The 25,310-nt window shown below is 49.1% G+C and overlaps 1 pseudogene across 1 annotated transcript; it reads right to left on the bottom strand.

Moving 5' to 3' along the window:
* Positions 1 to 1,849: 1,849 nt before the first annotated feature.
* On the bottom strand, positions 1,850 to 25,310 carry LOC307114101 (ATP synthase subunit d, mitochondrial-like; annotated as a pseudogene). Its single transcript has 2 exons — positions 25,096 to 25,310; positions 1,850 to 2,412 (listed from the first exon to the last, which is right to left on the bottom strand). The product of its transcript is annotated as an ATP synthase subunit d, mitochondrial-like (transcript).

The following is a 25,310-nucleotide window of genomic DNA, read 5'->3' as shown; positions in this document are numbered from 1 at the left end:
AAGGTTTTCAGAGGAAGGCTAGTCTATGTTTATAGACTGTATAAAGCCTTTGAATGCATGGATCATCAAAAGCTATGGGTTGCTCTGAAAGAAACGGCTGTGCCTCAGCATCTGATAGTTCTGATGCATAACCTGTATTGGGGACAGGAAGCCACTGTCAGGACAGAATGTGGAAAGACAGAAGGGTTTCCTAGAGGCAAAGGGGTCAGACAAGGGTCCATTTTATCTCCCTATTTGTTTGATCCGTACCCAGAACATATCCCAAAGAAGTAGGCTGGACTCAGAGGAAAGAGGAGTGAAAGTTGGTAGAAGAAATACCAATAACTTAGGGTTTGCAGATGACACCATTTTACTGGCAGAGAGTAGTGACGGTCTGAAACAATTTCTGATGAAAGTGAAAGAACCAAGTGCCGAAGCATTTGAACCCAAGAAGACAAAAATCACGACTACAGAAGAAACACACAACTTTGATATAGAGAGTGAAGACATCAAAATTGTAACGATTTTGCTCACCTTCTCAGTCATCCATTCAAATGGAAACTGCAGCCAAGAAATCAAGGGAAGGCTGCCACGCAGAAGGACAGCAGTGGAAGAATTAGGAAAGATTGATCTCCAAGAGCAAAGAGGTGTCATTAGAAGGTCTTGATCTTAGAGACTCTTAGCCTTCTAAGATCATCCATATCATTTAAAAAATATATATATTTTATTGACTTTTTTACAGAGAGGAAGGGAGAGGGCTAGAGAGTTAGAAACATCAATCAGCTGCCTCCTGCACACCCCCTACTGGGGATGTGCCTGCAACCAAGGTACATGCCCTTGACCGGAATCGAACCTGGGACCCTTCAGTCCGCAGGCTGATGCTCTATCCACTGAGCCAAACCAGTTAGGACCATCCATATCCTTATATTCCTAATTACTATGTAAGGATGTGAAAGATAGTGAAGAAGGCTGCTAGGGGAAAAAGTGATGCTTTTGAAATATGGTGCTTGAGGAGATCTTGACAGCTACCCAGGAAGATGAACGAGCAGACATAGAGCAAATTAAGCCGGAAACCTCCCTGGAGGCAAGAAGGACAAAACTGAAGCCACCCTCCTTTGGGCACAACATGAGAAGGCAGGATTCCCCAGAAAAGACAATAGTGCTGGGAAAAATAGAAGGCAGCAGGAGAAGAGGACGACCAAATGTGAGATGGACTGACTCCATCAAAGAAGCCATAGGCATGAGTCTACAGGCATGAGCCGGGCTGTTGAGGACAGGACTTTGTGGATATCATTCATTTATAGGATCACCAGGAGTCAGAGTTGACTCAGTGCACATAACACACACACACACACACACACACACACACACACACACACACACACACACACAGAGCTACTCAGTTAGATGCTGCCTTTCCCAGCCTTCCTTGCACCTAGGTGTGGCCATGAGTCCAAACCGAATGGAATGGAGCAAAAGGCACACATGCAACTTCCCCATTACATCCTTAAACTGTATTTATTTGTCCTCTGTTTCCTCTCAGCCTCCCTTCCTGACAGCAAGAAGGCCACGTGGTGGTGAGCCAGTCAGGCAGAGGAGCATAATAGCCCAGGGAGTGGCTCTCAGAGCATCCGTGTCACCTGGGAGCTCACTAGAAATGCTTATTTGGGGATCCCATGCAGACCTACTGATTCAGAAACTATGGGACTGAGGCACAGACACCTCTGTTTTTTTTAAATAATAAATAGCTCTATAAAGATATTGCTAATATATATGGAGAAGAAATCAAGTGACTTAAAATTTTTTTATTTTTATTTTTAATGTCCAGAGTTTGTAATACAAGGACCAGAGCTTCCTCTCAGACTCAAGTTTATAAATTCTCAATTGGCTTGTGAGGCCAGTAGGGATACTTCTTTTCGTCTAATTTGGTTTCTGGGAAGACTTCATTCAAATCCTCAATGGTCATCTGGTCCAAATGGAATTATGTCCTTCATCTTCTCCAGCTCTTTCTCGTATTGCTCAATCCTGGTCTTGGAGAGAGACACAAACTCGGCACAACTTTTCACATCTTCTTTTTCTTCAGCATCCACCAGGGCACTGTATTTATCCTCTGGCACAGGAACCTTCAGGGCATTAAACTTCTTCTCAAATTAATCTACTAAGCCGGCCTTGGCTACATTGGCTTTGTAGTAAGCCCAGTTGATAGCAGGTGGTTTCTCAGGTAGAGTAGCCAACCTAGAGGTGAGGGTCTCACTCCAGGATTTCAGGGTGTAGGCAATGATCTTTTGGTTTCAGGGTCTGATCTCCCCAAAAGCTACCCAGTCAATGGTTTTTAGAGCAAGTTTTTACCCAGCCATCTTGAGATCGTTCACCAACCCTGGCGGCTCAAGGTTCACAGAGCAAATAATGGACAGGCAAGTGACTTTTAATAACCTAGAATTATTGTGAGATTTATAAGCGAGTGACTAAGGGTGGAGACAATACCCTGCTCCATATTATTTTCTAGCATTGCCACATTCATGCACACTTTCAGCAGAACAAGAAAGTTAACAGAAACTCTACTTTAATCTATAATGGAAGAGTTTGTAGCAGAACAAAATTTCTATCAAGAAAAACTTGAAAAGTTCGATAAAATGAGAAAGACTAACTGTATGAAAGCACTGAGTTACTAAGGCAGCCGGGGCTCAAGCAATCTCTGTTTTAACCAACTCCTCAGGTCATTCTGATACACACTTAACCTTTTGCACTCGGATATCGAGTGTGACTCGACACGGTTAGCATTAGAATAAAGGAATCGAGAAAAAAGCAAGCGAGTGCAAAGGGTTAAGCTTGAGAACCACTGCCAGGGGTGATTTGTACCCCTAATCCCCAAACATTTGGCAACATTTTGGATTGTCATAGCATGGCGGTGGGGAGGGAGATGGTGCTTCTAGCATCTAGTGGGTAGGAGACGGGAACACAATAGCTGTGCATAGGAACACACATCATAATGCACTAGTCCAGTGGTCGGCAAACTCATTCGTCAACAGAGCCAAATGTCAACAGGACAACGATTGAAATTTCTTTTGAGAGCCAAATTTTTTCAACTTAAACTTCTTCTAACGCCACTTCTTCAAAATAGACTCGCCCAGGCCGTGGTCTTTTGTGGAAGAGCCACACTCCAGGGGCCGAAGAGCCGCATGTGGCTCGCGAGCCGCAGCTTGCCGACCACGGCACTAGTCCGTCTGCTACAGCAAAGATTTATGCGGTCTCAAACGGCAACAGTGCTGAGGCTGAGAAATTCCTCCCCAGGGGACTGTGGAATAATGAAATTGAAGAACTGGGTTCCTGGCTAACCTTGGAGCAAAACCGTCTACTTGCCCTGGACTGCCCTCCCGCCTTCCCAGCTCGGCACTGTCCACTTGAGATGGGCTATAAATAAGCACAAACCAAAGAATGTAAACCATCTCAGTAATGTCTTATATCGACTACATGCTGAAATGATAATATTTTGGACATATTAGGTTAAACGAAATATATTTTTAAATTAATCTCACCTGTGTCTTTTCCCAATGTGGCTCCTAGAGAATTTATGTTACAAATGTCACTTGCATTATATTTCTATTGGACAGTGCTGCTCTAGACTATTATATGGAAGAGAAATAAACTTCTGTCTTCTTTGAACCACTGAATTTTTAGCTCTTTTATTGCAGTAGATAAGCCTGGACCTCTTTACCTCTTTTTAATAAACACATTAAATATAAAATGGTGGGAGGTAACTGCATGGGAAACAGTGTGTGTGTGCGCGTGCGTGCGTGTGTGTGTGTGTGTGTGTGTGTGTGTGTGTGTGTTTTGTTTTTGCTGCAAAAAGCTTTATTGTTTCCTTTGGCCCAATGCATGGGAGAGGGCTCCAGGGTGGTTAAAAGAATGGCTAGTAGTTTCGGGAAGAGGCTCAGGTAAAAGCCAGGCCCCAGGGGGTGCAGAGGGGCCCCTCAAAGGCCCTGGGGGCTCCACAGGCTCCTAGTCCTGCTGGAGGGTGAGCCCAGCCTGGGGCCGGCCGCCTGCGGAGGGGAGTCAGGTGTGGCCCCTCTTCTTGATGAGCTGCACCTCCTCGCCCGGAAGTGGTTCTGCAGGAGGTCACAGAGCTGAGGGCCTGCGGGGAGACCCAGGGCCTGCAGCTCCCCACGGCCTGGGTCAGGCCCCTCTCCCAGGCCCGGCGGCTCCATGGCCCTGCGTGTGGCCCCCGCACTGGGGAGGCCTCGGCCCGGCCTGGAGGAGGACGCCCCGCTGGTGTCCGTCTCTCAGAGGCTCCGCGCCCGCAGCTGCTCCTCCGCCAACTCGCGGGGCGGCCCGCGCCCTCGGAGCCGCACGTGGCGGTGGAGACGAAGCCCCGAGAGAGGTGGGTGCGGGCCCAGAGGCCGCTGCCAGGCGGAGGGCAGCCTCCCCTCGGGGGTCATTCTGGCCGATGGGGAGCTCCTGGGGGTTCGGCAATGAGGGGTGAAGGTGGGAACCCGGGGTGCGGGCTGGGAACGCAGGTGGTGGTGCAGGTGGAGATGGAGAGCAGGAGGGGCGGAGGCTGGAGGCAGGGGGTCCCTGGGGCTGTGCCCCCAAACACTGTGGAAGCGGGAGGCAGAGCCGGGCCGCCGAGGGCACTGCCACAAGGGAAACTTTTATTTGAAGAAGTGGGTAATGAGAAAACAACAAAAACTCGTAGTCGTCAGTTCACTGCCTCTGTCACAACCTGCTGGACAGGGACAGTGCCTCCTTGGCAATGCACTGAGCTCCTCGGTCAGCCAACCTGGCAAACCCTGGCTGTGCTCCCTGGAAGGATACCCCTTGTCCCCTGTCCTCTCAGCTCCTCTGAGATGGAGGTTGGTGTACATGCCCTTTTTTTACATCCGTACTCCTTTGGAGCGCATTACTTTTTGGTGCAAATTGGGGTGGGGGGGGGGGCGGCGGGGGCGGCTATGACTTACTTTAAAAGTTAAGTAATTACAGGCTGCTGTCAGCGAGGCTTGGGTTCCTTAGGTTGAACCAAATTCCTTAAAAACTTGGAAAGCCTCCTGTCTATTGGCCTCTCGTCCATTCCATACGCTGGTAATCAAAGCCAGAGTTCTCATTTAGCCATCTCCGAGTCTGGGAATTCCTGTCTCCCAGCAACAGGCTTCTGTACTCTGCCCTGCCAAGGTGAGCGGGGCTGAGGATGTGGCCAAAGTTCAGCCTTCCATGACTGTGAGCAGCCCGCGAGGCAGCCAGCCCACGGAGGTACCTGGTACTGCGTGGGGAGCGGACCCACGGCAGGGCCCTCCCTGGGAGTTTACCTTCAAGGCACACGGGCCATCAGTTGGTCAGCAACGGCAGCAGAGGCAGCAGAATCAGGTGGATGTGTGTGGGGGTCACGGCCATGGCCAAGCACTGGAATAGGAAACAGTAGCCCCTGCTGCTGAGGGCCACAAGGCCCACAGGCACAGGCCCTTGGGAGCTGCAGGCCCTGGTTCTCCCCGTGTTTATACCCTGAATGAGGCTCAGCCTCCGAGTACTCTTCTGGGCTCCAAAACGCCTGGCAGTGTGGCGGGAGAGGGAGGTTTCGTTATTGAGAGCAGAGTGCCCTGTCTCTGTAAGAAATCCCTTCGGACCGTGGTCGGCAGACGGCGGCTCTTTGGCCCCTTGAGTGTGGCTCTTCCACAAGATACCACGGCCTGGGCGAGTCTATTTTGAAGAAGTGGCGTTAGAAGAAGTTTAAGTTTAAAAAATGTGGCCCTCAAGAGGAATTTCAATCGTCGTGCTGTTGATATTTGGCTCTGTTGACTAATGAGTTTGCCGACCACTGCCTTAGGAGATATCTTTCTTGAGTGACACAATACCACCCCAAGGGAGTATCGCCGCCATGGGTCCCTGCCATGTGCCTGACGAGCGCCCCACTCTGAGCGGGTGTTTGTCCGGCACTCTGGGTCCCCTCTCTTGGAAACGAACAGAAGAAAACCTTCCTCTTAGATCTGTGAGTAGATTTTTCTGGCAGAGTAATGAGCCCCTCTTGCCATTAATCTTAATAGGCTTTGGGGCTAACAAAAATCCATTTCCCCAAGGTCGGAATCATTCTTAAGTGGACTTTGGGAAGCATTTTAACCTTTTTGTCACTCAGGCTAAAGAATTAAAACACATTTCTGGAATTTTTCTTTTCTGGGGTTACTAGGAAGCCAGAGTAAGGTGTGGCTACTCTTGTGTATTTTTTCTTGACAAAAACCTTGATGTCAGGGGACATGGGCCGTTTGTAGCTCTGGTTAATGTTTTTACTTCCTTGTACAGCACACAATCCAAGTGGGTATTTCTAGGAAGTAAAGAAGAAGTGGCATAATAAAGGCAAGTAAAAATGTTTCATGAAACACACAGGGCAAAACTGAAAACAGTGACTACGACACTGATATGCCACATGGTTATTACCCAGGCAGCTGGGTTACCCACTCGGTATGAGAGTCTCAGACTAAATTCTTCTAATGTAAAACAGTGCCTGGCAACCGAACTTCCCATTTTCTCCCAGGTAGAGTGACATAGTAGGAGATGTCACTTTAAATACTCCCAAATGAGAAAGAGAGAGGACAGGTTCAGCCGCTGCATGGTTCAAAGGTGCAGGAAATGGATACGATTCCGCGGTGTCGTTTAGATTTAAAATGAGGGTACTTGAGTGTTCACTGTTTCTTGCAATAAATATAATAGATTTAAGCTTCAGTTTGAACCTAACCATAACTGGATTCCTAACTATCTGGTTTAAATGACTGGGAACATAAGGCATTTTATAATTTCTGGTCCATTAGTGCGATCAGGTCTCAATTAACATTCCAGGACCTGGCTTTAGCCAACCCCCATGGAAAATTTGAAGTGGGAGCATATATTTGGGCAGCCTGTGTCTTTAGAATAGTGTTTGTCAGGTAGTTTGTACTGCCTTTTTTTTTTTTTTCTCCCAGGGATGGACTGGTGGGGATTATCAATCATTTTGCTCTTTATTCCTAACCTAGGCTGTACGTGTTTCCTGTTCAAAGGTGCTCTCTCTGTGTAACGAAAGGGAAAACCCTCCTCTGGGTGTTAAGGTTTTTATCTATTGATCAAAAGCTCAACGATACTTCCCTGCTTGAGTTCCATGGCTGAGCAGGAAGTAAGCTCTCTGCTGCCCCATATTATGCAGACTCGTCTAGAAAACCCACGCGACATACACCTCACTCCTCCAACACACATCCAGCCTGCTCCTGTGGGGCCACTGTCCGGCTCAGGGAAAGCTGGTAGCTTCTTCTTAAACTCAAACTCACTAAGAGGCGATGTGTCTAAATGACTTGAAAGAGAAACATTAGAGAGTTTCTAATTCTCCACCCGGAAGGATTAGGCAGACAGGGTCATCCCAGGCAGGCAGCCCCCGAGCAACATCCATAAAGTGACCAATGCTAGGCTGGAGAAGAGGTACCGCATTTTCCGGCGTATAAGACGACTTTTTAACCCAGGAAAATCTTCTATACGCCCAGTTGTCTTATATGCTGGAAAATACGGTAAGTATTGCTGGAGGCTGACATCCCTGCAGTACTCAATGGCTTGCCAGGTTGTAGAAAGTGATCTGGGTGCAAGTAAAAAGTATCTATCTTTATTTATTTTCTAAAAGTTTATTTATTTTAAAAATTAAATCTATTGGGGGTGACATTGATTTAATAAAATTATATAGGTTTCAAGTGTATAATCCCATAATACATCATCTGTGTATTGCATTGTGTATTTACTATCCCAAGTCAAATATTTTTCCATCACCATAAATTTCACCTGCTTTACCCTTCACTACCTTCCCCTCATCTCCCTTTCCCCCCTGGTAACCACTGTTGTCTGTGCCTATGAGCTTTTGTTTGTTTGTTCATTTGTTGATTTCAGTTTTATATCCTACCTATGAGTGAAATTATATGGCTCTTGACTTTCTCCGTCTGACTTATCTCACATAGCATGGTATTCTCAAGGTTCATCCATGTTGTCGCAAATGGCAGTATTTCATCTTTTCTTATGGCTGAGTAATATTCCATTGTATATAAAGAACTCATACAACTCAACAACGACAAAACAAATAATCCAATTAAAAAATGGACAGAGGACCTGAATAGACACTTCTCACAAGAAGACCTACAAATGCTCAACAGGTATATGAAAAGATGCTCAACTTCACTAGCGATTAGGGAGATGCAAATCAAAACCACAATGAGATGTCACCTCACACCTGTTAGAATAGCTGTCATCAACAAGACGAAATAATAAGTATTAGAGAGGTTGTGGAGAAAAAGGAACCTTCATTCACTGCTGTTTGGAATGTAAATTGGTACAGCCACTGTGGAAAACAGTGTGGAGGTTCCTCAAAAAATTAAGAAAAGCCCTACTATCTGACCCCAAATCTCTCTTTTGGGTAGCTACCCCCAAAATTTGAAAACACTTAGAAAGATATGTGTACCCCTATGTTCATTGCAGCATTCACAGTAGCCAAGACATGGAAACTACTGAAGTGTCTTTCGATACTTGATATAACTTCTCATTGTCTTGAGGATAAAGCCCCAAACTTCTGAGACGGCTCCAAACTCCTGCTTGATGGAACCCCTCCTTCCCTCTCTCACCAGCCTCCTCAGGCCCCTTTGCCCCTTTGTTCAATGACCTGCAACATCCCCTAAGCCTGCAATATCCATGAGGGCAGCCTGGGAATACCTTGCTCACTGGGAATATCACCACCGTTGACATGATACCTGCACAGAGCAGGTGCTCATTATTCGCTGAGTGAATGAATAAATGAAAGAATGGCTTTGTTAATTGCATGCCTGGGTTCACCTATGCCGTGGTCGGCAAACTGCAGCTCTGAGCCACATGCGGCTCTTTGGCCCCTTGAGTGTGGCTCTTCCACAAAATACCACGGCCTGGGCGAGTCTATTTTGAAGAAGTGGCGTTAGAAGAAGTTTAAAAAATTTGGCTCTCAAAAGAAATTTCAGTCGTTGTACTGTTGATATTTGGCTCTGTTGACTAATGAGTTTGCCGACCACTAACCTATGGGATAATCTGTATGTTAAAAGACAGCTAAAATCTAGAAAGCCAAAGATTTTTAACTCTTTACGGATGAATGCAGGTGGAAAGAGTTGGTATATCTGACTGGTCATGGAATGGTACATTAAATAGAATTAGAGTAAAATTGCAAATTAGAGATTTAAATGAAGTGTCCAATAAGCACTTGTTTTTCTTCTGGTCTAAAATGGGATAGGAGTGGGCTGGCGGTTCCAGGATACATCTCATCTCTGGATGTGACTTGACAATCTACAAATACTTTGAGCCTCAGCAGGATGGCTGTCCGTGTTCTCCTGTGTGCTTTTACATGTTTATGTGGCTTTTGCATTGGTCACTGGAAAGCTTCTCTGTAGATTAATGTGTCTCTCTGGTTCTACTCCCATGCCATTTTGGAAAGACTATAGATGTAGAGCCTAGTTTGGCTGCATGAGACTCCTTTCTTAGAAGAGTTGGCAATTTTCCTGATGCCTGACTAGCTACTCACTAGTTCCAATAGGAACAAGAGGTGAAGGAGGTAGGCATAGGCTACAGACAGACATTTGCGAGCCCAAACAAAATGTTCTGAATGGGACTCATTTAATAAACAGATCTCCAACTTCCATGCCACAAAGAGTCTGGATAGATGGTATTAGAAAGGAGGAGGCTTTCCCCCAATTTTTTTCTAGCATCAGTTAGAGCCAGATTCATATCTCACTTTTATCAAAGTAGGTAATTGATACGGATGCATTTAGACAAATGCATCCAGAGAGACAAAAACTTCCATCTACTTCTACATGATATTAGTAATGACTCTATATGATTGTGGCTATCTCCCAAATAATCATGATCAGATTATTATGAAAGGTTTTTGCATACACATCCCAGAAATAGATATAGTTCCTATTTATTTGGCCCTCATTAGATATGCAATTTAAATTACCTGTAGACTGCTAACTTCTCATCTTACCCACAGGAGATGGAAACTGCTGAGCTATAGATAGAAAAAAGAAAAACATTAATTTCCTTCTCTCTCTCTATCCTCTGAGGAATTAGTGTATAGATACAAGTGAACATGTGCCAGATACTACAAATTGCCTATCCCAACGTTTATTTTTAGTTCCTTCTTAATAAAAGAACCTGATATTTAGCGAGGCATATTGCCTCCAAGATAAAGGGGGTATATTTTCAAGGCTCTTTTGTAGTTAGGTATTGTCATATGATTAGTTTCTAGCCAATAAGATATAAGCAAAGCATTGCGTGGAAACTCACATTAAAGGTGAAAAGGTGTACCTTTCTGTTTTCTTCTATCTCAATCCTGCTGATTGGAACTCACATGTCATGGCTGGAGCTCCAGCCAACATGTTGGACCATGAGGACAGTGGAGAGGGGAATTAGAAGAAGCCTGGGACTTTGATGTACCTCAGTTGTGGTTGACATATTTCCTGTCTTTTCCATGGGAGAGAAATAATCTTGTAGTAAGCCACTGTGTGTGCATGTAGCCAAATCTAAGGCTCACTGTTATTCTGTGAACAAGGAAAGAGTGGGTGGAACGAGTTCTTGTTCTTGGCACCCAGTGTCTGCGTACAGCAAGAACATTTCCCTGGAGTGCAGACATTTCCCCCAGGCAATATGCGAATCTCATATCAGTCAGACGTTCACTTCTCAGAGGGGTCAAAGCAGCAAATGGCCAGATCTGTTTGATTGGGTTATGGGGCCTGGGCTTTCTGTCCCAGCATGAAGGCATGATCGTGGTCTCATTGGGGGAAAGCATCTTCCTTTCTAATACCATCCATCCAGACTCTTGGTGGCACAGGAGTTTTCTTTTTTTCTTTTTTTTTTATTTAAAATTTCTTTATTGATTAAGGTGTCACATATTTGTCCTCATCCCCCCATTCCCATCCCACACCCCTCCCCATGGATGCCCCAACCCCCTGTTGAACTTAACCATTGGTTAGGCTCTTATGCATGCACACAAGACCTTTGGTTGATCTCTCCCTTCTCCCCCCACCCTCCCCTATCCTCCCTCTGAGGCCCGATAGTCCGATCGGTGCCTCCTTGTTTCTGGTTCTGTTCTTGTTCATCAGTCCATGTTGTTCATCATTTCCCCTAGATGAGCGAAATCATGTGTCACTAGAGATGTACTTATAAGAATTGAATGTGGGACGGGCAATAATAGTTATGCTGACAGGCAAAAAATCAGTCTGTAGTGAGTTTCTTTCTGGACCAACAGTTCTTTTGAGACCCAATATCAATGTCCACCAGTTCCTTATGAGTACATGTCGGCACTGACCCCTCAGCTCTGGATGGTGGACAAATGGTGATAGTGCAGGTCCGACTCCCTCTGGTTTGGTCTCGGCCGGACCCAGGGGGGGCACGGCTTCACCTGGACCCGGGACCCAGGCTCACCCGGATCCAGGGGCCCGCGGCCTCACCCGGACCCGGGACCCAGGCTCACCCGGCTCCAGGGGCCCGCGGCCTCACCCGGACCCGGGACCCAGGCTCACCCGGATCCAGGGCCCCGCGGCCTCACCTGGACCCGGGACCCAGGCTCACCCGGATCCAGGGCCCCGCGGCCTCGCCCGGACCCGGGACCCAGGCTCACCCGGATCCAGGGGCCCGCGGCCTCGCCCGGACCCGGGACCCAGGCTCACCCGGATCCAGGGGCCCGCGGCCTCGCCCGGACCCGGGACCCAGGCTCACCCGGATCCAGGGGCCCGCGGCCTCGCCCGGACCCGGGACCCAGGCTCACCGGATCCAGGGGCCCGCGGCCTCGCCCGGACCCGGGGCCCAGGCTCACCCGGATCCAGGGGCCCGCGGCCTCGCCCGGACCCGGGGCCCAGGCTCACCCGGATCCAGGGGCCCGCGGCCTCGCCCGGACCCGGGGCCAGGCTCACCCGGATCCAGGGGCCCGCGGCCTCGCCCGGACCCGGGGCCCAGGCTCACCCGGATCCAGGGGCCCGCGGCCTCGCCCGGACCCGGGGCCCAGGCTCACCCGGATCCAGGGGCCCGCGGCCTCGCCCGGACCCGGGGCCCAGGCTCACCCGGATCCAGGGGCCCGCGGCCTCGCCCGGACCCGGGGCCCGCGGCCTCACCCGGATCCAGGGGCCCGCGGCCTCGCCCGGACCCGGGGCCCGCGGCCTCGCCCGGATCCAGGGGCCCGCGGCCTCGCCCGGATCCAGGGGCCCGCGGCCTCGCCCAGATCCAGGGGCCCGCGGCCTCGCCCGGACCCGGGGCACAGGCTCACCCGGATCCAGGGGCCCGCGGCCTCGCCCGGACCCGGGGCCCAGGCTCACCCGGATCCAGGGGCCCGCGGCCTCGCCCGGACCCGGGGCCCAGGCTCACCCGGATCCAGGGGCCCGCGGCCTCGCCCGGACCCGGGGCCCAGGCTCACCCGGATCCAGGGGCCCGCGGCCTCGCCCGGACCCGGGGCCCGCGGCCTCACCCGGATCCAGGGGCCCGCGGCCTCGCCCGGACCCGGGGCCCGCGGCCTCGCCCGGATCCAGGGGCCCGCGGCCTCGCCCGGATCCAGGGGCCCGCGGCCTCGCCCAGATCCAGGGGCCCGCGGCCTCGCCCGGACCCGGGGCACAGGCTCACCCGGATCCAGGGGCCCGCGGCCTCGCCCGGACCCGGGGCCTAGGCTCACCCGGATCCAGGGGCCCGCGGCCTCGCCCGGACCCGGGGCCCAGGCTCACCCGGATCCAGGGGCCCGCGGCCTCGCCCGGACCCGGGGCCCAGGCTCACCCGGATCCAGGGGCCCGCGGCCTCGCCCGGACCCGGGGCCCAGGCTCACCCGGATCCAGGGGTCCACGGCCTCGCCCGGACCCGGGACCCAGACTCACCCTGACCCAGTTCCCAGCCTCACCCGGACCCAGGGGCGCGCAGCTTCACCCGGATCCGGGACCCAGCGGGGTTTCGTCTTCTTGATCCCATTTCCTGTTGGTCAATTCCATCTCAGTAATTCCTTCGGCCATTTTCTCAGAGCTCCAGGGCAGCCGCCGCAGAACTCGTTGGGCGGCGGGCTCGGCGAAGCTCCGGTGTGCCCGGTGCGCGGCAGCGGGCTGGTCCGGGGTGGCTGCATCGGCCCTTGGGTCTGCAGCGGTGGCCAGTCACCGAGCGTGCGCACCTGGCCACTTCCGGGGCGTTGAGATTCTTGAAGGACTCGGAGGTCAGCAAGCGCGGAGTCTCCCACCCCATGACTCCCAGGGGCTCGTCTGTCCGTGCTCGGCAGCGAGTGGGGCCTTCCCCTCAGCCGGAGACCGCCAGGGGAACTGCGCCGAGCACGTTCCAGGCCGCCACTGTGTCGTCTGAGCCGTAGTTCTTAAAGTGTGATCTTTGGGTCGCCGGCATCAGCATCATCCCGAGTACCTCTCTCTTTTATTCTAGTTGTAGAGCGTCTGCTCAGTCAGCCCTCCGGTGGTTCTGGATGGTGTCTGCTCCGCTCTCCCGTCGTAGACTCAAAATTGTCGTGGTAGGCAGCAATCAGGCTTCCGCCCTATGCCTCCATCTTGGTCTTCCTTTGTATAGTTAAGTCTTGATTGTTGTTGGTGTCGCTGGGAGGAATTGTCCTCCAGGCCAATTGGCCGTGCAGATCCTCTGTGTCTATAAAGGAAGAGTTGCTATGTAGGAGACAGATTTATGGGCCGGGTCTTGGTGCAGCAAGGCTTTGGCGCTCATTGATTCTGCCTCTGGAATGTGTCCTTTATGCGAGTGGTTGAAATCTGGTGTCATCTCACACCGACCACTAGATGCCCTCGTTTCTGGGTCTCCAATGGTGTGTAGGTCAGCTACTACCTGAGACCACTCAGCAGGACTTACGGCAAAAACTGCAGTTTCCTCCTCCTGTCTGAGCGTCCCTAGAGCAGTCCGACTAGAACCGCAGTTTATCTGGTCAAGCTGCCATAGGGCAGGCCACCCACATGCAAAAGCCGTTGCTTGGAGCCCAGGTGTGCCTGCAAGACGTGCGGGGCGGACCTGCAAAACGAGCGGGGCGGGTCCCAGGGCGGGGCGGGTCTCAGGGCGGGGCGGGGCCTCAGGGCGCCACCAGGCCATGGCGAGGCGAACCGCACTGGCTGCAAGTCTGCTTTTTCTGTTTTCCACGTTTCCAAGCCCCCTCATTCCGCACTCCAGCGCAGCAAACACTGATTGCTGGGCGCACCTCCACAAGGAAGTCACTCCCACTCTCCGACAGGAAGGCCGAGAGTCCAGCCTCTTCCCGCAGGCGTCTGGGGAGCTAATCTCCCCTAGGGTTGGAACAAAAGCCACAAGTCCCTTCCCCCGACCCACGCGCCTCCGCACCTCAGCTTCTCCAGAGTTCGCTCTTTCCTCTTCTCTCTTAGCTGTAAATCCACCATTCAGCCAGCTCTCCTGTGGTTCTGGGTGGCAGACGCTCTGTGCGCGGCGAAGTTCCTTTGTTTAACTTTGAAATTGCTGTGCGCGAAGTTCCTTTGTTTGACTTCGCTGCCTTCTTAGTTCTCCTCTCTCAAAATGGCTAGAGGACTTGAGTGTAAGACAGGAAGTCTTAAGAATCCTCTAAGTCGGTGTTGGCGGTCTCCGGGGCCCCGAGGATCTCAGTGGGGAGCTGGGCCAGGTCGGTGACGCGGGTGGGCCCGTCTCGCAGAAAGATGGTCTCTTCCTTCACCGAGAGCCGCTGCGCCGAGTCCGCGGCCGCCGCCACAGCAGCTGCCGCGGCGCCCACGAGCTCATGGCCCCGGCTGCGGTGCTGGCTGAGAGGAGCCGCCGCCCGGTCTGGGGAGACGCGAGCAGGAGTCGCCGCGCTCACCAGTCCATCTTTTAGTTGTTTTTCCAAAACTGCCATGCGAGGCAGCAGATCAGCCGTTCACCTCCGCCGCCATCTTGGCTTCTCTTCTCTCAGGAGTTTTCTTAATGTTTATCTATCATTAAGAAAACACACGGGGGAGGGAGGCTATATGTTAAGCATTTTATAATATGACTCCAGGTGTGGTAGGTGTTTTTATTAAAGAGTAGAGGCCTGGTGCACGGATTCATGCACCAGTGGGGTCCCTCAGTCTGGCCTGCGCCCTCTTGTAATCCGTGACCCCTTTGGGGATGTCAGACTGCCAGTTTCGGCCCGATCCTGCAGTCTGACATCCCCCAAGGGATGTAGTAGCGTGCGAAGCAGCGGGGCGGGGGGGCGGAGGGTGGGGAGCCTGAGCCCAGGCTGGGTGCCATGCCACTCTCGCTCATCCCAGCCCCGCTGCACTTGTGCTCACCAGCCGTGACCCTGGTGTCTGGTGCCCCTTGGTCAGCTGAGTGGCGCTCCTGCTATGGGAGCATACTGACTACAAGGGGGCTGCTCCTGCATTGAGCATCTGCCCCCTGGTGGTCAGTGCATGTCCTAGCAACTGGTCGTTTGGTCGTTCAGTCGCTTAGGTTTATATATATATAGATGCTATTTTTGAAATTCAGTCAGAACTAGTGGTATGCTAGAGCTGTCATGTATTAACTAATGAGAACACCTCTTCCCACCTTTATGCTCAGTGATACCATGTTGGTAGTTTGAAATTGGCCTTGTTGGGAGAATTTACATTACAGAAATCAGCAAACACTAAAAATCAATTGTTGTGGGTTTTTTTTCTCCCAGAGATCCCATTTATTAGCAGACAACTGGCTAACACTGGACTATTGTTCTAAAAATATCTTCCTTTATTTTTATTGAACTATCAGAGAGAGTCTGGGGCATAATAATTACTCACACATGTGCTTTCCCTGACACTGTATCATTTGAGCATTATAACCACCCATGAGACAGGCAGATGAAGTCTTATCATTCCCTATATAAGGGAGGGGCTGAGTTTAGAGCTGTGCCTGGTGAATGAGGAGTGAAATTGGGATCAGAAGCCCATGCTGTTATTTCTTATTCCTCCTAATTCCACAGAAATCAACTGGATTGTCCCAGGAATATAGTATAGGCACAAAAATAAGGAAAATCTAATTTTGAGGGGAAAAACAAATCAAGGAAGACAGTAGTTTTTTTCATCATCAATTTTACTTTTTCCAAAGGCCTCCTTGAAAGGTAATATACAAGGTATCAATGTGAGAGCTTGGAAAAGAGCACAGTGCTTTTTTTTTTTTTTTTTTGTACTAGTACCAAAGGTAGTCATTTATTCAACTGTGGTGGGAACCAGTGTGCTATTAGGGAAAGAGCCTGGGTTTTGGAGCCAGATGCCTGGTGCCAGACAAGATGTTCTCATTGTGCTGCTGTGTGCGCTTAGGTAAACCACGTAACTTCTGCACACATCAGTTTTTCCACCTGTAAAATGGGTGTAATAAAGACCACTTGTGTTTGTTGTGAGGATTAAATGAGATAACGACTCAAAGCAAGCAGCACAAAGCCTGGCACATGGTGAATGCTCATGAAAAGTTATGTTCCTCTTTGCTTTTCAATTTCTAGGTACTAATTATCATAAAGTGAATCAAGAGCTGTGATTCCTACCTATATATTTTTCAGAATAGGTTGACATGTCTCTGATCTAAAGCCATATATGTTATAAATGTTCCAAAGAGACTTCTGGGTGTCCAACGCCAGAACAAGAATTATAGTTTAGTGGGAGACTGAGAATTTGGAAGAGAATCTTGGGAGAAAAGGCCAGCAATTTTTAATTTTGCTCTCTCTCTCTGTAGTACATTCCATGCTGGCTTTTGAGACCAAAACCAAATCTGGCAGCAGCAGGCAATCAGAGAGTTTTCATGTAATTCAATAATTTATCACAAAAAAGTCATTTATAAACAATGACTTGTTTTGGAATGATAGCAGCTGTCAGTTTGGAGGCCTTTCTCCCCTCCACCCTCCCCGCCTCCCCCAAGAGGGGAGCCTGGCTTCCTCTCTGCTAAACCACACAGGGCCGCTGGGTTTAGAATCTGAGGCTGAATGCATTTTACAATGTGTTTATGTTTTGGTATGTGCGTTATTTCATTTTTACTCTGTGGTCATGAAATCCATGTTGCCAGAGGCCGAAAGTGCCTCTGAATAGCCCCTTGCTTGTGGAGAGGAAATAACCAAACTCAGAGCTGCCACTGCACCTGCAAACCCTGGGGCCGGAAGTGTGAGCATCACCCTCTACCATGGCAGACGCACAGGCCCTGGTCCTCCTCTGTGTCATCACTTAGATTTGCTTCAGAAACAGAGAATCCTAGATGGTTTTGCTTATTTGGAAACTCCATCGCCCGAATGATTTGTATGTCTGAAAGTTGTGAGTATGTCTTTCCAGTGTCTTGGGAAATTCAGTGGTTTTTTTTTTTTTTTTTTTTTAAATACTCACCTAAGGATATGTTTTTATTGAGGAGAGAGAGAGAGAGAGAGAGAGAGAGAGAGAGAGAGAGAGAGAGAGAGAGAGAGAGAGAGAGAGAAACATTGATCGGTTGCCTCTCATATGCACCCAGACTGGGATCTAACCGCCACCTAGGCATGTGCCCTAAGTCAGAGCAGCCCTCTAGGCACAGGGGCTTGGGCTCCTGACGTCCTGTCCTCACCAAGGCTCCCCGCCCTGGGTGTGATTTTATCACTCACTGGCCCTCTGCCAATGAGTAGCAGTCATTCAATAGGAAAAATAACTTCTCAGTGGGGTCACTTCTCTATGATATCCCTTCCAAGGAAGGGTTATGCTGACTTAACCCAGACATCTTTTAAAGAATTTCCGTCAGAAGCACAAAGTCTCTGAAACACCATGACGGACTAGTGAAGAGGATGCTATCGGGAGGCCCTTGGAGTTCCTTTAGAGCAGAGAGATCGTACTGTGCTTTTATTTCCACTTTACAGAGAAGAGAATAAGTAAAGGCAGAACAACCTACCTAACTTCTCTTTCTTTTTTTTAAAAATATTGATTTGACAGAGAGAGAGAGAGAGAGAGAGAGAGAGAGAGAGAGAGAGAGAGATATCAATTTGTTGTTCCACTTATGCATTCATGGTTGATTCTTGTATGTGCCCTGACCTGGGATCAAACCCGCAAACTCGGTGTATCCGAGGGATGATGCTCTAACCACACCAACTGAGCTACCTGGCCAGGGCCCAAGTTCTCTTTCTTCATAGTAGCATTTCATCCAGAGCTGTTTTTGCCAAGATTTTGTCCCAGGAGAAGGGATTTCTCCTTGCAGACAAGACATCATAGGTGGTAAGCAAGCTCCTATAATGTTTGTTGTTGCTAAGAGAATGGATCTTGTATACTGACAAATGTACACTTTTCCTTCAAGGAGCTTCAAATAGGTTGTACATTTGTGATGATATTAACCCAACCCCCCTCATCCATTTCCTTTCTCTAAGTTGGAGGGCATTGCACCACGTTCATTTGGCCTGCCTGGATGCAATGAATGGTCCGTGAGAACCACATGGCACAGTGAGGCAAGTGGTAAATTTCCACTCCTGCTTCTCCTTAAATATGAACTTCCAGCTGGTTTTCCCTCTCCTGAAGTTTTTTTTTTCAACTTAATTTGAAATTGCTAGATTGCAGTAAGCAATCTGGGGCACTTCAGAACGGGGATAGGGATAGAGTGGGTGGCTAGAGGGAGAGAGAAAGAAAAGAACATCTGGAAATCTGGAAGAATGTGGCACATTTGAAACCTGATAAGCTGCTGCGGGTGTTACTAGACCTCGCGGTTTATAACAGCCATGTAGCATTTATGGCTGAAGACTTAAATGCATCTCTTACACGGGCACGGCGCACTCACACTTCAGGGAAGACCAGGGACACGGTACTTGGGATTCGAGCCTGAACCCTGTGCCTTGTGACCATCCCCCATTAGGAGCAGGCCCTGGCACACGGGCCCGCACCAAGCACCTTGTGTGGGGACTCAGTTGGGTTGACATCACCAGCAGACCCATTTGAAGTAGCTGCCCAATCTATAGCTGTGGGATATCCAGGAAGCATGACAAATTGGAATGAATACAGAAGAGATTCAAGAACCCCTGAATGCCTCAGAAAGATGATACTATAGAGATAGGTGGGTAGACTAGGTGCTTTCTCAATAATAGCTACACTAGCCATCGTCTCTAAAAGTTTCCTATGCATCTGGCATTGTGCTGAGCACTGGGCATATATTATCTCATTTCATCCTTACAACAACCCTATGAGATGTGTTTTACTATTAGCTCATTTTTCATAGGTGCAGGAACTGTCATAGAGCTTAGCATAGTGCTGTCACACACGTGGCCCTTAATAAATACACAACAACTACAGGAGGAGAGGTAAAAAACATGTGCTGAAGTTCACATAGTTTGATTGATGGAGGCCACATTTTACCCATTCTAAGTGGTATTTTTAATTATACAGAACAATGCACTCTGAACAGAATTCCATATTGATATAGCAGAGCTGAAACTAGGACTTACTCATATGAAAGTCAGGAATCCAGGAATAGTAATACTAAACTACTAATTTTTGGCAGAGTAGAGGATTGAAAAGAACCGAGGTAGTAGAATAGGGCAATTGAGGAAGGGCTCTGAGCAAGGCAGAAAGGTTTCAAAGAGCAAAGTTGAATCTGTAGAGGGGTCCTTGGAAGTGGCTGAGGGGAGGGTAGGAGGTTCTGGAACTTTTCAGGATATGAACATAATGAAAGAATTAGCTGAGTAAGGGCAACTCTGAACCAGCCAATGCCAAAGGATCAGCTATAACCATCTTGATTTCTTTTCTTTTCTTTTTTTTTTTTTTTTTGCTTGGAGGAAACTTCTATGTTTATATGTTCATGAATGAATGGTTCTTCAACACCCAGGTCCTATTTTAGAGTCACAAGGGCAGTCAGAGCAACAGAGTCTGATTCCAAAGAGGTTATATCACACTGGCCAGTCTGAAGATGACCATGTCAGAGTTCAGAAACAGTCTGTGTCATCGTAAGCAAACATGGCTCTCGAAAAAGCAGCAGCTGCTGCTGCTTGAGTCAATGGAAAAAAATAGCATGAGCCGGAAAATGTGAGCCATGTGCCTGTGCCTTTGCCCTGCCCAGTCGCCTTCCCCATCTGAGGAATGGCCTGCCCTTTGAAACCCTAGGAGTGAGGAGTTTGCACGCAGAGGCTGGAGAGCTTTGCGACATGGGAATGTCGAGTTGGCTACTTCTCCAGGAAGGGAGCTTAAGTTCAGACAAGCTTATAGGCCTAGTGGTTACTTCGTTATGTAACTGCTGCCCAGTGGGAGAAGAAACCCAAATGTGGTCTCCATCGGTCAAACAAAGCTCTCAGGTCCTCCATAATACAAAAAGGCAACAGAAGGCGACGACAACAACAAAACAAAAAGGCAATAGAGTGGAGCTTCACAATTAATTATTCTATATTCATTGATTACATCAATGTATCACCTAAACAGACAAAGGGTATTGGCACAAAACTTAAAATGAAAAATACCCAAAGACTCTAGTGAACATCACTGGTTGCCTACCCGCCTCCATTCTCTCCTTTCTTCACAATAATATCCCAGTTTTGTTTATATGATTTAGGAAGCAGTTACCCCATTTCCAGTTTCAGAAGGGAGACCCAGTTAATCCTGGCCAATCAAAGAAATCAAATCCACTTGTCAGTAAATGCTTTGGGAATGAACAGATGACCTCATTTTTGTCTAGGAGAGGGTGGCTAGAGACTTCAGGGAAAGTTCTTTCTTGTCCTTAAGAGAACAGAAGTCAGCTTCGTCTTTCAAGGGATATGAATAAGGAAAGATGCTCCCTACCTCTTGCTACAGGCTGCTATCTTAGACCAGAGGGGAAGCCAGATTCAAGATAAAGCTAAGAGGTGGAGGAGGGCAGAGATTCAGAGAAAAGGAGCCCTGAACATATCACAAGCAGAACCTCTCTACCCCTGATTTCCAGAGGAGTGATTCCCAACTGTTTTCCACCACAACATGCATGATGGGTGATGTTTATACATGGCAGGACACATTTCCAGGGGTGTATCCACTGTGTCTCTACGTGCGATTCCAGGGATCCTTAAGGTAACATCCTTTCTTTCCTCTCAGGGAATGTGGTGCTTTGAAGTGATATAATTATAGGGATAACCACTATAAGGCTATTTCTCAGTTTTATTTAAAAGTGAATTATTCACAAATGTCAGTACTTCAACTATTATAGGCAACAGATCACTTGTAACACATCTCACAACTGATTGTGATACGCTAGTACAGTGGTCGGCAAACTCATTCGTCAACAGAGTCAAATATCAACAGTACAGCGATTGAAATTTCTTTTGAGAGCCAAATTTTTTAAACTTAAACTTCTTTTAACGCCACTTCTTCAAAATAGACTCACCCAGGCCGTGGTATTTTGTGGAAGAGCCACACTCAAGGGGCCAAAGAGCCGCATGTGGCTCGCGAGCCGCAGTTTGCTGACCACTGCGCTAGTATGTCATTACAAGCTGAGAACTGTTACTCTCACATACAATCACATCTTTTGTATTTCCAGAATAAAGTTGTCTTCCTTATTTAATCCCAGTGTCTATTTAATGTTGCACTTGATTTTGAGAAGCCTTTTTCTTAGGAACTTGAACATGTAAGTCCAAATATTCCACATCACTCCACAATATAACTTTATGTTAAATTTTCTGTATGGTATCTGACTTCCTCAATAGCTAGGAAGATATGGGATAGCATGAGTCTATAGGGAAAGAATTTTTTAAACAGAAAGCAGGAATGATAGATAAATTGAAGCCATCACCTGAATATTGAGAAGTACCAGAATGATGACTAAGATTTCCATACTTTGTTGTTGTTTTTTAAAAAAGCAAGTTTTGGGTTTGACGGGATTTAGATGTCGATGTCCCTCTCTGTCACTTGATGGACAGGTGGGAGAGAGCATTCACCACTTGACATGGCATCTGTTCCCTGGGCTGTGGGGCAGCCTTAGGTGGCCCAGGTCTCCCTTGTGGCTCTCATTTGAAGGAGATTCTGGGTGGACTGACATGGTGCCGGCATCCAGCACAGCTGCAGTGGTAGTGACTGTGGCCCTCACTTGTCCATGATGAGTGTGGATATGCCGTGTGGTCATCTGTGTGTCCTCTCCCCCTCTGGGAGTAAAGCTGCCTGGGTGGGAGAATGCTGAGAGAACTCCCAGCACTTGAGTTCTTACTCCTGTTTCTAAGAGCTCTTGCTTCTCATTTTTATGCTCCTGGTTGACAGGTGGATAAAACCCAGCACAGTGAAAGTCATAGGAGAAATTCAGTCCAGTCCCACACTCTTGAAGTCAGCCAGTTGGTCTGATTACAGAGAAGTGAAGACCACCCGTAATCTGAATTAATGCCACAAACCCTGTTTAATCATGGCCAGTGGATGCACATACACGCTCACAAACACACGCACTCTCACACACCATAACAATAACAGCTCAAGCACGCCAGCACTGTGAACGAGAGGGGATATTTTGCCAAGCCCACAGTGGACAGAAGCACCAGGGGGTTTAGGATTTGAAAAGTCTTTCTTCTCACCCTCCCTTCCAACTCTACTTCTTCCACCCTGGGGAGTAGAGCATGTCATCTTTTGGGTAAACAAGGCTTCTTGATATTCAGGGAGCATGGCACACCAGTGCAGAACCTGTGGAACATGACGGCCCTGGTAAAAGGAGGTTTGATGAGTTACGTATAAATGAATCAGAAACAGATGGATGAGATTTTTTGCTAAAATACACATGGGTTTTACAATTAGGGGAAGAGAGGGGTTGTGAGGAGAGCTTTGGCAAAAGGTCCGCAGGCTCTGCCGGACCCTACCGAACCGCTCAATGAGACCAGAACACAGCCAGGGTCAACTTTTATCATTAATGGATAACATACAGCCCATGACCACACACAAGCCATGAAATAGAAACGACCCTAATAAATATGGCCACGCATCAGCAAGATTTTCAGTTTGTGACAAGAATAAAATGGCTTATGTTATGTTATGTAATTGCATGACATGCATCCCACAAGCCAGCAGTTGACTGGGAATGTGAACCTGATGGAGGTGTTCTCGGTACCTCACCCCCTTCCTGGCATCTGGGCACTCGATCACGGTCTTCCACAGGGAGTTAAGAAGAGATGCTTTTGGATTCTAATGTGCTTTCCTTTCCTTCTTGCCACATCTCTTTACTAATTGAAAACTGACAGCAAACATACCCTCAGCCACAAATATCTAGAAGAAAATGGAGACATTTGGACAGGCTGAAGTACTTGGAGTTTTATGAGCTCTAATAAGGTTAATCAAGGCTCTGGAAAGAATTTTGTTTCATGGTGGACTCAACAAAACAATGAGCTGGGACCTACAGTGATTGGCCGGCGGGGGAGGCCTGGGAGCGGGGCCCTGATGTACTGCTGGTTAAGCTGGGTGAGGCCACACCGCAACTTCTTTCCACGCTGACGCAATCATGGTGGAACTTGGACGCTGTCTGTCGCTTGGCCTTCAGACTGCTGTCAGTTTCCGATCACTGTAAGTCCTCAAGAAGCCTCCTCTGAAGCTCTCACTGCCGACTTGATCCCTCAGTGACTTTGTTTTCTGAGGCACGTTTTCCCACCTCATTTCTTTATGGCAATGTTACACACTCCAGGTGGGGATGCTTTGGGGTTGGCTGAGGAGCAAACAGGAAAGAGCCACTGGGCAGGAATAGCCAAGGAGAAGGAGAAGCTGGTAAATGGGGGCCTGGGGGTGTGGTTCCATCCCTTTATTAGCGCCATTGTCCGGTCCCTCACATGCCAGAAGCAGGGGCGTGACATCCCTTTCCCTGACCCATCCTTCTTCCCCTCCAAAGGAGCTCTGAGTGGAGGAGGACGGTTGTACCAGCCAGTGGGTTCTGAGGCCTGGCTGAGCCAGAAGCCTCCCCACCACCAGGCTGCTCTGGCGTGGGTGGCAGGTGCCCCTGCTGTGGGTGTCTCCACCGAGGACCAGGCGGCCTGGAACTTCATCTTCAGTGCCCCCACCTGCTTCCTAAAGTGCTCCCCACCCTTTTCCCTCAGTCCCTTCCGTGACTTTTCCCTGACATCCTAGGAATGACAACTTCTTAGGAGAAGAGATTATAAACTGTTCTGGGATGGGGGCGGCTTCGAATCTGGATGCACAGTGCCTAGCCCAGTGGTCGGCAAACTCATTAGTCAACAGAGCCAAATATCAACAGTACAACGATTGAAATTTCTTTTGAGAGACAAATTTTTTAAACTTAAACTTCTTCTAACGCCACTTCTTCAAGATAGACTCGAAAAGCCACACTCAAGGGGCCAAAGAGCTGCATGTGGCTCGCGAGCTGCTGTTTGCCGACCACGGGCCTAGACCATCATGGGCCCACCACAAATGCTGGGAAACTTCTAAGACTATGGATCTCCCGGCACTTGCAGCTCAGTGCATTGCCGCGATAGGGGCACAAAAAGTTATGACCTGATGCCCCTTTTCAGCCCATCAGCATTTTCTTCCTTTCCTCCCCCCCCTCCTCCTCCAGTTCTACGTGTCCCCGCTCCTGTGTGTTGATGGGACCTCCCCCCAGCAGCATTCTTCATACTCTCTCCCCCAGTAGTGTACTGAACTTGAAGCCCGAGTTTAACTGTGCCAGGTCTCATTCCCTCTATTCTGGAAAAGAAAAAAGTGTCCACTAATTTCCTGCTAATGGATCACTTAGCTATGCCTCCAGATAACATATGCCCTAAGTCAGGGAGTGGCCGCAGTGGTGGGAACTCCAGGCTGCAGACTGACGTCCTCAGAGTGAGCTCCCCAGTGCCTTTCCTTCAGTAGGGAAATGGCATGCAGCATCCGAAAGGGCATGCCCTTTTGGTAGACAGATCTGAGTAGTTCCCTGGCTCTCCCACTTATGAGCCATGGAAAAGTAAAGGAGGCAACTTACATAACTTCCCAGAGCCCATTGGATATGAACATTCACCCTTGGGGTTAGTGCAAGGATGGGGTGAAATGATGCATGTAAGTCTAGCACAGTGCCAGGCACACAGCAGACACAGACACACAATAAACCCCAATTCCTTTCCATTTCTCTCAGTTATTAATTTGCTGCCACAACGAGCTATTTATAACAGCCTGCTCTTGCCAAACACTGCAATTGCACTGCACAGATGCTGCCTGCCCCTCCTAGGAATTGTTCCCATTGTTGTTAGGGGCCTGGGGCTTTCCACTTCTCCAAGGGGCCCCACCTTACCTGAGCAATCGCTGGCAGATCAGATGCTCCAGGGTGGCCACTCCCCAGCGAGTTCTTCCAGATGCAGCATTCCTCTGGTTAGTCCTCCATCCTGCTATCACGGTTCTCGCTGGCTTTCCTGAGGAGGCTTTGAGGGCTGCCTCTATCCCACAGCTGAGGGTCAGCTTCCCAGGAGAAGGGGAGTATCCAAAAGACCAGACTTCCCCAGTTACCAT

This window comes from Cnephaeus nilssonii (genome assembly GCF_951640355.1).
Source record: "Cnephaeus nilssonii genome assembly, chromosome: 18".
NCBI lineage: Eukaryota > Metazoa > Chordata > Mammalia > Chiroptera > Vespertilionidae > Cnephaeus > Cnephaeus nilssonii.
The sequence above is the reverse complement of the archived record's forward strand: the minus strand, read 5'-3'. Positions and strand labels throughout refer to the sequence as shown.